Source organism: Sorex araneus, chromosome 5, assembly GCF_027595985.1.
Source record: "Sorex araneus isolate mSorAra2 chromosome 5, mSorAra2.pri, whole genome shotgun sequence".
Lineage (NCBI taxonomy): Eukaryota > Metazoa > Chordata > Mammalia > Eulipotyphla > Soricidae > Sorex > Sorex araneus.
Genome location: NC_073306.1, coordinates 34,122,366 through 34,134,412, shown reverse-complemented (window position 1 = coordinate 34,134,412; position 12,047 = coordinate 34,122,366).

The following is a 12,047-nucleotide window of genomic DNA, read 5'->3' as shown; positions in this document are numbered from 1 at the left end:
CTATTTAACGCATCAAGGGGACCAGTAACATATCACCGCTTAGTGATAGGGAAATTATTTTAAAAACTTCACATATATCCTTTAAAAGGCTGCTTTTTAAATATCTGTACAATCAGTCCATCCATGGACACAACTCACTTGCTTTCACATGAAACAGAACAACCTGTCGTACTATCATTTCCCCACAACTGGGAGAATTGTAAAATATCTCAAGAGAAGTAAAATGGGAAGAAAACCTGGAAGAGAACCCTAAACCCATGTTTCTCAACCTTTTCTGGCCATGGCCTATTTCTGGACTAATTTCCTGCCTGTGATGGCCCGGCCTACCAGCTGCGAAGCTAAGTCTCAGGTTGTTCACTCACTGACGCAATTTTCACCTACGGCCAACTTGGAATATCTAGGGGTGTCCCGAGGGTCATGTAGCTTGCGGTTGAGAAACACTGCTTTCGAGTATCTGGCCATCTCTTTTTTTCCCCGATTTTTTGGTGCTTGCTCAGGGCTTACTCTCAGCTCTGCATTTAAGGATCACCCTCGTGGGCTCAGGGAACTGTATGGGATGCTGGGAATTGAACCTGGTTGGCTGTGTGCAAGGCAAATGCTTTTCCTGCTGTCCTATTGCTCCAGCCCCTATCCGCTCACCTTTTATGCTCTTGTCCATGTCTTATTTTTTTTTTTTCCTTTTTTGGTCACACCCAGCGTTGCACAGGGCTTACTCCTGGCTCATGCACTCAGGAATTACTCCTGGTGGTGCTGAGGGGACCATATGGAATGCTGGGAATTGAACCTGGGTCAGCCGCGTGCAAGGCAAACGCCCTACCCTCTGTGCTATTGCTCCAGCCCCTCTTGTCTGTGTCTTTCTTCGTATTATTTTGACACCAGAAAAATAAGCTTGGCCAAAACATCTGAAGAACTTCCTGTGAAACTGAGTTGAAGTAGGAATCGTGGGTTTACTTTCTCCAAATGGATGGCTCCAGAGAGGGCAGTGAGGAATGAAGCTGAGGTGTGAAGGGTTGGGTTAGTGCTAACTCACCCCTCTGCTGTGGGGAGGCCTCGGGCCACTCCCTTCTCTCTGAGCCTGTGACTTCTGGCTTACAGAATGGGGACCAGTCTTGGCAGACAGGCCCTTCCTTTTCTGCTTCTTGAAACCATTTGCCAAGGGAAGAGCCTTGTGGGAAAGGTAACCCAAGCCTGTCTCCGGAGAAAAACGGCGTCTGTCCCCAGAGGGAGGCATGAGAGAGCTCCTCGCAGAGCTGAGGAGAGCTGGTTAGATGGAGCTTTGAGCTGAGGCGGTGGCAGGCAGAGCTAGAGCATCCCCTTCCACCCGGGCTCCAGGGAAATCAGGGCCAGGAAACCCCAAAGTGAGGGCTGGCAGATCAAGTTCCCCCCCTGCTTTCTAGGTGAGGGGGCGTCTGAGAGGCTGTTGCGTTGTGGCCTCGGGAGGGCTTAGCACCGTCAGCCTCGCCTCTCTATTCCGTGGGCACCCGAACTCTTTATCACCCCAGTTTTTGAGCCCTGACAGTGAACTCAAGGGAAAGTGTGTGTATGGGAGCCCTTGAACCTCTTCTTCCCCGCTTCACAGGGTCTCTGGGGGAGGTAAAGAATGTGGACTTTGGAGCCAGTTTGTGTTCGCATCCACCCTGGACATGCACTGTTGAGCTCTGCCTTTTACATTTTTTTTTAAAATTTTATTTTTATTAAGTTGTTCACAATATTTGATTATATTTACTATTCCACATGTTCAGACGAGCCTCATGCATGAAGGAACCGGCAGAGGAACCCAGGTGTGCAGGACTCGGGGCTGAGATCTCCGAGTCTGCTCGAATGGGGACTGGGCCTCTTCCACCCAGATCCCCTACTTTCCAGTAGCTAGCTGGTCACACCCAGAAACTGCCCCCAGTGCCGTGTAATCCCATCAATGGACAACATCCAGAGACTATAAAACCAAGCTCCCGGAAGACATCTTATAGCCTAGTTCTCCCTCTTGGAGAACCTGGCAAGCTACTGAGAGTTTCCTGCCCTCACGGCAGAGCCTGGCAAGCTCTTCGTGGTGTATTTATATACCAAAACCAGTAACAATGATGGGTCTCATTCCCCTGACCCTGAAAGAGCCTCCAATGCGGCACCATTGGGAAGGATGAGTAAAGATAGGCTTCCAAAATCTCAGGGCTAGGACGAATGGAGACGTTACTGAGACTGCTCGAGAAAATCGATGATCAGTATGATGATGATGATGATGATGATGATGATGATGATGATGATGATGACTTGAACACCAATCCCACCAATTATACCTTCCCACTCTGCCTTTGAACACGACGTGTTGTGTAGCTCGTATCACGTTCCTAGGACTGTCTAACAGTACCACAAGCAGGACGGACTGTACAGGAGAGTGCTGGCAGTCCCTGACGCCTCTGGAGGGAGGGGCTAAGGATTCTCACAGGCCTCTCTCCCAGCACCTGGGCTTGGAGAGGCTTTACTGCCAGGCCGTCTCCACAGGCTCTTCTCCTGAGGACAGAGCTCACAGCGGCATAGGGCCCTTCTCTGACCACATGATCTGTCACATGCACACAACCTGGGTTTGATCCCCCTTGGCACCACACATGGTCCTCTGAGCCCTGCCAGGAGTGATCTTTCAGCGCAGAGCTGGGAGTTAGCCCTGAGAACTGCTGGGTGTGGCCACCCACCCAAACAAAACAGACAAACAAAAACCTAGACCAACACTTGGTCCAGGGGCACAGCTCCACAGTCTGAATGCTGGCTTCGCATGCTGGAGCCCCTGGGTTCATCCCCACTGCTGGGTAATTCCCTGAGCACCATCAAGAATGAACCTGACGGGACCAGAGCGATAGCACAGCAGGTAGGGCATTTGCCTTGCACACGGCCGACCCGAGTTCAATCCCTGGCATCCCATATAGTGCCCTCTCCCCTCCCAAAAAAAGAGCGAACCTGGGAACCTGACCAGAAGCTGCTCCTGATCACCCCCAGACAAAAGTAAAAATGAAAACAAAAAGATTTCAATGGGGGCTGGAGTGATGGCACAGCGGGTAGGGCGTTTGCCTTGCACTCGGCCGACCAGGGTTCGAATCCCAGCATCCCATATGGTCCCCTGAGCACCGCCAGGGGTAATTCCTGAGTGCATGAGCCAGGAATGACCCCTGTGCGTTGCCGGGTGTGACCCAAAAAGCAAAAAAAACAAAAAACAAAAAAGATTTCAATGATCTCTCTCTCTCTCTCTCTCTCTCTCTCTCTCTCTCTCTCTCTCTCTCTCTCTCTCTCTCTTTCTCTCTCTGCATTGTGTGGTCCCAGAGGAGCCCCTTGAACTGTGTCACATGGGGTAGCCATGCTGTCCCCAGGGAGCACTCAGTCAGCAATGGACACGGGGAAGGAAAGGGCATTTCTACCCCATGTGGACTCTCCCAATGGCCCCTTTGTCCCAGAGCACCCCTGGCCCTGGATTTAAGGACAATGGAACTAATGGACTGTATTCAGTCATGTTACCTCGACCTTGCAGAGAGATCCTTTATTCATGTATTTATTTTATCTTTTGGTTTTTGAGCCACATCCAGCTGTGCTCAGGGCTTATTCCTGGCTCTGCACTCAGGGGTCACTCCTGGCAGGGCTGAGGGGGCCCTAGGGGGTCCCAGGGATCCACCCCAGGTTTGTACTATCTCTCTGATCCCCACAGAGGGAGCATCAAAAACCCAAACCCACACCGGGGCTGGCTGGCACACGGGCTCTGCCTGCAGTGCCCGTTTGGTCCCAGCATCACACGGTTCTTCCAGCACAAGCAGAAGCAGCTCCTGAGCTCGGAGCCAGGAGTAGCCCCCAGAACCTCCGGGTGTGACCCCAGAAATTGAAGCAAAATAAGTAACAAAGAAAAACTGAGAGTGAAGGGACTTTGGGGGAAGCTTACCAATAAGCCTCTACCCGCCGCACCGGGAGAGCAGAAAAAGCTTAGGATCAAAATGAGGATTTGAAAGTAAGAAGCAATGGTTCCAGGCTTATTTGGCTGCCCTCCCCCCCACCACGGGGAAATCTACCCTCTCCTTGTTGCTTGTGTGGGGGCTATACCTGGCAGTACTAGGACTTCCTTCTGGCTCTGTGCTCAGGAATTCACTCGGGGGAGGTTCAAGGGTTCATTCGCAGTGCCAGGGACGCACCCAGGGTCAGCCACCTGCAAAGCGAGTGCCTTAGCCTGATTCCTGTTCTATCTCTCTGGCTCTGGCCCTGTTTTTGTCTTTTGATCGGCCAGTGGTGCTAAGGGGCTGTTCCCAGCAAGATGTTTGGGTTGCTCCTGGTGGTGCTCAGGGAGTGGTGGGCCTTGAACCTCGACCATCTTCATACAAACCATGCTCTCAACCAAAGTCACTTCACTTTGGGGTCCCCAAACCAACCTTCTTGAAGTGAACAAAAAGGAAGTCAGGAAGTCCCTCTGTCAATTGCTCCTCATACTTCATTTTTACTGGCCACCCTGGATCATGCCAGTGCTCCCTGCCAGGGGCGGTGGTATCCTGGGGGGAAGACTGGGATGGAATTCCAAAGGGGATTGGATGCTCAGTGGAGGCAGCCCTGCGGGGCCAAGACCAGGGGTGCTGACTGGAAGAACCCAAGATCTGCTGTAGGACGAGGATACCTGTGTGTCTGGGCTCACGTTATCGGAGCCAGACTGCTTTATCGGAGCCGGCAGAGGTGACCCACCTCTGCTAACAAGAGATAGCACTCGCTCTCGCAGGAAGACGCGATAGCACCTTCTCCCCTACCAGGCAACCAGAGGCCTCCTTCAGAGGGGGCCTGCACACCTCCTTCCTTGGTTGCCAGGCTGACACTGGGACTGAGTTGCACCCTGACCCGGCCCCAGGCCGTATGGGAGGAAAGGGACCACACCCCAAGAGGAACTGCAAGAATTGTGCAGCATCTACGTGCAGCGGACTGTATTTAAGGGGTTAGATCAAGGGGTTTGGAACAGATGCCTGGATAAGAGAGTTTATTTACTCGGGGATATGGGCTTTAACTCTCCCAAGGGGCAGAGCAGACCCGTTGCCTGGGAGGCTCCTAGAAACCTGTGGAAAATGAGGACCCACAGCAAGTAAAGTGGAAATTCCTGAGTCGCCATGGCAGATGGGAGAAAGCAGGGTACACGAGGTATGTCACTTAGGGGTGGTCCAGAGAGAGCTCGGCACAGGCTCTCTGACACAGGCTCCGTATGCAGGAGGCCCGGTCTAACCCTTGCCATCACGCGGTTCTCCGAGCACTGCCAGGAGTGACCCCAGAGCACCAAGCCAGTGATAGCCCCTGAGCAATGCTGGCTTGACCCCCCAAATCCAAAGCTTAAAAAATAAAAAAGAGTCAGAGAAGCAGATGAGCCAGAGGGGCTAGAGAGATAGTACAGGTGTTAGGGTTATTTTTTATTTAATTTTTAATTTTATTGAATCACTGTGAGATAGTTACAAGTTTTCATGTTTGGGTTACAATCACACAATGATCAAACACACATCCTTCTACCAGTGCACATTCCCCACCACCAATATCCCAGGTATACCCTCCCTTTTCCTCCTCCTGCCTCCGTGGCAGACAGTATTCCCCATACTCTCTCTCTACTTTTGGGCATTATGGCTTGCAACACAGACACTGAGAGGTCGTCATGTTTGGTCCATTATCTACTTTCGGCATGCATCTCCCATCCCGACTGGTTCCTCCAGCCATCCTTTTCTTAGTGATCCCTTCTCTATTCCATCTGCCTTCTCCCCTCCGCTCATGAAGCAGGTTTCCAGCTATGGGGCAATCCTCCTGGCCCTTGTATCTACTGTCCTAGGGTGTCATCCTCATGTGATATTATTCTATACTCCACAAATGAGTGCAGTCCTTCTGTCTGTCCCTCACTTTCTGACTCATTTCACTTAGCATGATACTCTCCATGTCTATACATTTATAAGCAAATTTCATGACTTTATCTCTCCTAGGTGTTAGGATTATTCACCTGGGTTTGATCCCTGGCACCCTAAGAGTGATGCCCGAGCACAAAGCCATGAGTAAGCTCTGAGCACTGCAGGCTGTGACCCCCAAACAAAAACAAACACACAAAAAGGAAGTAGACAAGATAGAATGGATACCCATTATGCAAAGTCAGAAGACTCACCAGAGGGTGCTCGTTCATGAGAAGGTCAGGTATATATCATCAAGTTTATTCACAGAATGTTGGTGAGAAGACACCCAATGCCACCAAATTTAATAAAGGCTCTTGCGTCTGCAAACCAGATAGGATGCTAGAAGAGATTGTCATAGAACTTGGTTTATTGGTAGCAATGGGGGTGATCTATCCCCAAAGAAAGTCAGGGGGTCATACATAACTACTGTAAAATCAGCAAAGTTAGAATGGCAGGTCAAAGAGCTTGACCTGTAGAGAGCTGTGGAGAGGCTTAGAAGAGAGAGTATCCCAGAGGGGGCAGAGAATACAGTGGGTAAGGTTTTGACTTTCATGCAGCTGACTGGGTTTGATCCCAGTACCTCATATGGTTCCCCAAGCACTGCCAGGGGTCACTCCTGAGCACAGAGCCAGGAATAGCCTCTGAACACTGGGTATGGTGTAACTCCGTGCATCCCCTTTCGAAAGTTACCCCTATAGGTGTAATAGATGGGCAAAAGGAAGCAAGAATGTTTAAGCAGGAAATTAAGGATGATTTTCCCAATAAAATGCCATAATAGGGTCTAAAGCGATAATCCAGCTGGTATGGGTCTTATCTTGCATGAACCCAGCATGGTCCCCCAGGCCCGCCAGGAGTGATCCCTGAGTGCAGAGCCAGGAGTAACCCCTGAGCACCGCTGGGTGTGGTCCCTAAACCAAAACAAAATGTCATAATAAATGCCCAGTTTCTGGCCCTGATTGAGATCTTAGATGTTTACATGAGCAGAAGGAAAACTTCATTGCTGGGAGAGACGGCTAGAACTCCAGGAGAAGGGCCTGTCTTATACCACATACCCATAAACCATAAAGAGCTTGCCAGAACCTTCCAAGGGCTGGATGACCCTTTTCTCAGTGTTTATTGGGGGACATAGAAACCCCCAGACATTTCTAGGACAACTGGACCCAGAGTATGGGTTGATTTTGATACCCAAAGACCTGAAATGTCGTTACGAATCTACAGAGGAGGGTCAGACAGTAACTAATGGAGTTCTGTCCAGCGCAGAGTTCCCAGTGGGGCAAGGGGGACCCGCATGCACTCATCCTTCTGATCTCTGCATGACTGGTGTTGGCAAACTAGGCACATGGAGTCATCCTCACAGGGGAGCCTGGCCTGTGGGGTAAGAGCTACCACAGTGGAGAGAGCCAAGTGGGAGCCTTTGAGATGGCTCTCGTGTCTTCACTCCTCACACATGACCCTCCACCCCATCTCTGCACTCGGGTCAGTACATCAAAAGCAATGCTGTGGCCGAAGGCGGGCAGTGGACGTGGTGAGTACCATCACTAAGGAGCTCAAGATGCAGGCATGGTGGGCTCCGTCGTATCTCTGCTAAGTGGATCGGTCTGGCCCTGGCACAGAACCAGATATCTTCAAGAGTGCGTCTAGACAGCTAAAATCTCTGCCCAAGAACAGCCACCCATGAAGCTGTTTATGCTGACCTTGCTTGCCGGATCAGCTTCCTCTGGCTTCAGGTACAGGATATGTGGCTATTGATTTGGTTAAACGTGTTCTTTTCTCTGCCCGTGAGGAAAGAAGATCACAAGGAACAGAGTACAATATGCACCTGTGCTTTCACCCCAGGCCTGGGCTCTCGTGTTCGCGGTGCAATTCTCTTGTTCCTTGTCACCATCTGTACTCTACCTGGCCCTCCTGTAGTAGACGCTTGCTCCTGACGTTTGCCACACCACTGATGGCATCAGACCGGAGGATGGGAAGATGCAGTTTGCACACCAAGGCCTTTGTAAGACAGACAACCCTGGGGATGGGAGCAAAGGATTCACACTGGTCTGCCACACCAGTAAAGATAGATGTAAGGGGTCCAGAGGCAGGGGATACAGCTCATTGGCAAAACAGATAATTTGCGTGTATGAGAACCTGGGTTTAACCCCCCAGTATCTAAGGGGAAACAATCAGACACCAAGGTTTTAGGTGTCAGCAACATGTTGGACATCCCATGAGAAGCAGAAGGGAAATGGCAACCTTCTGCTTCTGTTGCCAAAGGGCAGGACAGCCAATGGCACTTGGGCCTTATTATTTATTTATTTACTTACTTTTGGCCACACCTGGCTGTGCTTAGGGCTCACTCTTGGCTCTGTACTAAGTGGGGCTCCCGTGGGGCGCAGCACACCTTACACAGTGGTGGGGACCAAACCCCTCTTGACTATCTCTGCTTCTTTTTTTTTTTTTTTTTTTTTTTTTTTTTTTGCTTTTTGGGTCACACCCGGCAATGCACAGGAGTTACTCCTGGCTTTACACTCAGGAATCACCCTTGGCGGTGCTCAGGAGACCATATGGGATGCTGAGAATCGAATCCGGGTCGGCCGCGTGCAAGGCAAATGCCCTACCCGCTGTGCTATCACTCCAGCCCCTATCTCTGCTTCTTCTTTTTTTTTTTTTTACTTTTTGGGTCACACCTGGCGATGCACAGGGGTCACTCCTGGCTCTGCACTCAGGAATCACCCCTGGCCGTGCTCAGGGGACCATATGGGATGCTGGGATTTGAACCCGGGTCGGGCACGTGCAAGGCAAACGCCCTACCCGCTGTGCTATCGCTCCAGCCCCTATCTCTGCTTCTTGATGTTGGAAGCAGGGATGCTGCTCTAGCCTAGGGGTGGAAGGACGGGAAAGGCTCCTGAGCGTGCGGCCTGGAGCAGGCCAGAGCTCACAGCAGGTCCTGGAAGCCATGCAGCAGCTCTGCCCCCGTGGGGCCTTAATGTGGGAGTTGCTAGTGTAGGAAGAAACTTGGCGAGGGGCTTGTGATCAGCTCAGTGGACAAGAGTAGAGCAGGCCCTAGGCTGGGAAAGGGGCTTGGGTCGCGTCACCTGTCCTGCCAGGGTGATAGCTGGGGGTGGGAGGAGTTGGTGTGAGTGGCACAGAGGCAGGATGAGGAGTCCCATGGAAGCTTCCAGATCAGCTCTAGTGATGGGCACTGTGGTCTCTCCCCTTTGCTTCCCATTTCTAAGTATCTGGGGCCCTCAGTGGGCTGGAGTAGTGTGTCACTCAGGCTACAGGGACTGGGGACATTGGGGACCTCCCTTGAGCACACCTGTCACTATTCAGCTGAGAGGGTGACACAGGTGGCAGCTCCCAGCTGCAGGGACCTCCCTACGGAGAAGGACATGGGTACTAAGACCTGCCCATTTCTGCCCACCCTGGGGCCCTTCTGATGGGCAGTCTCTTTTGGGGGACTAGGAGGCTTGGGTCACATCTGGCAGTGCTTAGAGATTACTCCCAGCTCTGTGCTCCTCACTGTGCTAGGGGGACCAGATGGTACCAGAGATGGAACTGGGGTTGGCTGCATGCCAGATAAGCACATTAGCCTCCGTGCTGTCTCTCCAGGCCTCTGGTGGGCAGCCTGCTCGGGAGTTCCGATTTTAATTGGCTGAACTTAGCTTTGCTCCAAAGCCTCAAAACCCTGACCCACCGGCAAATTTCATAGTGCTACCTTCAGTGGAATGACCCCCATCCCATCATCTGATCCCACCGTCATCCCTGCTTCCTAAGGACTCAAGACCAAGGGCTTATTTTATTTTAATTTCTTGGGCTCTAGCTGTGCTCAGAGCTTATTCCTGGCTCTGTGCTCAGGGATCACTTTTGGCAATGCTCAGAGCACCCTAGTGGTGCAGGGGTTCAAACCCAGGCCAACCACCTTACTTGCTGTCCTATCTCTCTATTATGTCCTGGCATGCCAGGTCTAGAGCAGGGTTCACCTCTCTCTGCTCGTGGAAAAGTGAACGGAAGGGCCGCATCCTCCCCCCAGAGCCGGGGAGAGCTCTAAAGGAGATGCTGCAGCACTCAGTGAAGGTGCGGCGGTGAGGCGACTGTCCGAATCATTGAGGACGGACATGGAAGCGGCCTGACCCTTCCTGGAACGGAGGCACCAGGCACGGTGAGTCCAGCCTGCTCTGGCTTGGGCATCTCTGGGCCGGGCGGGCTGTGGAGACCCTCCTGCGCTCAGAGAGGTCCAGGGCGGCCACTCTGCAGGACTGGGGAGTTTTGCACTTACCAGAGCTCTTTGGGTAACAGCAAAAGCAAAAGATAACGGTATCAGCGGCCATTGTTTAGTCCTTACTACGTGCCAGACCCTGTGCTTAACATGATCTCATTTAATCCTACCAGCAGCTCTGACAGGAAAGAATTGTTATCCAGAATTCCCGATCCAGGCCTGGCTGACTCCAGAGCTCGACCCCGTGCCTGGATGGAGACCTGCATGTCTGCAGGGGAGAGCGAGCAGCTCTGAGCAGGGCTCCCAGGCCCCCTGAGCAGGCCTGCGTGTGACCCCTTCCTGACCCGGCTCTTTAGAGGGAGCCCTAGTTTTGGGGTCTGGATGGTGGATAGGATCCGTCCATCCTGACGCTGGCTGGGTTCTACCTCCCTGGAACACTGAGGCTTACAGGAGACAGAGACTCTATCTGAACCCTGTTTTGAACAAGAGAAGATACAGAAAAATCAAGGGCAGCTACATGTTCGTTAAGACAGAGCGAGCTAGAGGACGCTGACATTTCTGTTTAGGAGACTTTTCAAACCTGAGGATTAGAGCAATCATGCTGAGTGGAAGTGGAAGAACAGGGTCTCCCGCCGCCTGCCGCCTGCGATGCCCCAGTAGAGATGGGTTATGTCAGGGGCCTTTCCAGGGAGGAGAGCGGTACTTGAAGGGACTCCTCCCGCACCCCACCCCCTAAGTAGTTCCACTAGACTGGAGAGATAGTTCAAGGGACGGAGCGCCTGCTTTGCACGCAGGAGGCCCCAGGTCCATCCCCAGCCCCACGTGGTCCCCTGGGCCGCCACAGGGCCACAGGGACTCTTGAGCACAGAGCTGGCTGGGAGTAGCCCCTGAGCACGGCTGGGTGTGGTCCCCAAATCAAACCAAAACATAAAACAAAAACCAACAAAAAGTACCTCAATATGAGCATGAGAAAAATGGAGCATTGAGCTTATGATAATCCTGGGCAAAATTCCAGAAGTTCCTTTTCTAAGCAGGGATTATTGGAGATAAGCGAGGTTCACTTAGGTCAAGGCAGGCCCGACTGCCCAGATTCCATCTGATGTTGTGGGAAAAGGACCACAGACGAAGAATTAATTTAAAAAGAAAACTTTGTGGACCGGGGAGAGAGCTCAAAGGGCTGGGCGCATGCTTTGCATGCAGGAGGCCTGAGCTCTCTGCCTGGCACCAACTGGTCCCCCAGGCACTGCCTTGGAGTGACCCCTGAACACAGCTCCAGGAGGAGCCCAGGAGCACCGTCAGGCGAGGCCCCAAAGCCGTCGGCTTTCTAAGAAAGGCACGGCGGAGTTGAGGGAGCTGTCATCTGCATGGATGCCGCCATCTTCCCTTCCAAGGCAACCTTATGGCTTCTGTGTGAGCAGGGCAGTCTCTGCTGCCCTGGGTCAGCAACGGAGGGGGATTCCGGGACCCCCCCAAGTGAGGAAGAGGAGGCACCGCAGGGTGATAGACTGGAGAACAGGTATTTATGGAAGGGTATTTGTCAAGAAAGCACCAAGGATGCAGAAAGGTGGCCAGGAGTGTGGAACACTCAGCATTCCAAGCACAGCACCTGGTTAGTGATGACCTAAGTACTATGTAGGGCCCGCACTGAGGTCAGCCAAGGTCAGTTTGTGCTCTGGACTCAAACTGGCTCTCACCCCTATCCCAGCCAGCACCCCGCTCAGGTCCACCATTTCCTTGGTGGACAACCTGTGGTCATTGCTCTAGGCCTCCTTTTCTTCCTCTGAAAGTGGGGATAATAGTGGTGCCTAATTCTCATTAGACATTGATTTTCATTTCATGACTTGTGACCCACATAAGAAATATATTTAGGGGCCAGGGAGATTGCTCAATGAGCTGAGTGTATGCTTCTCATGAAGGAGGTT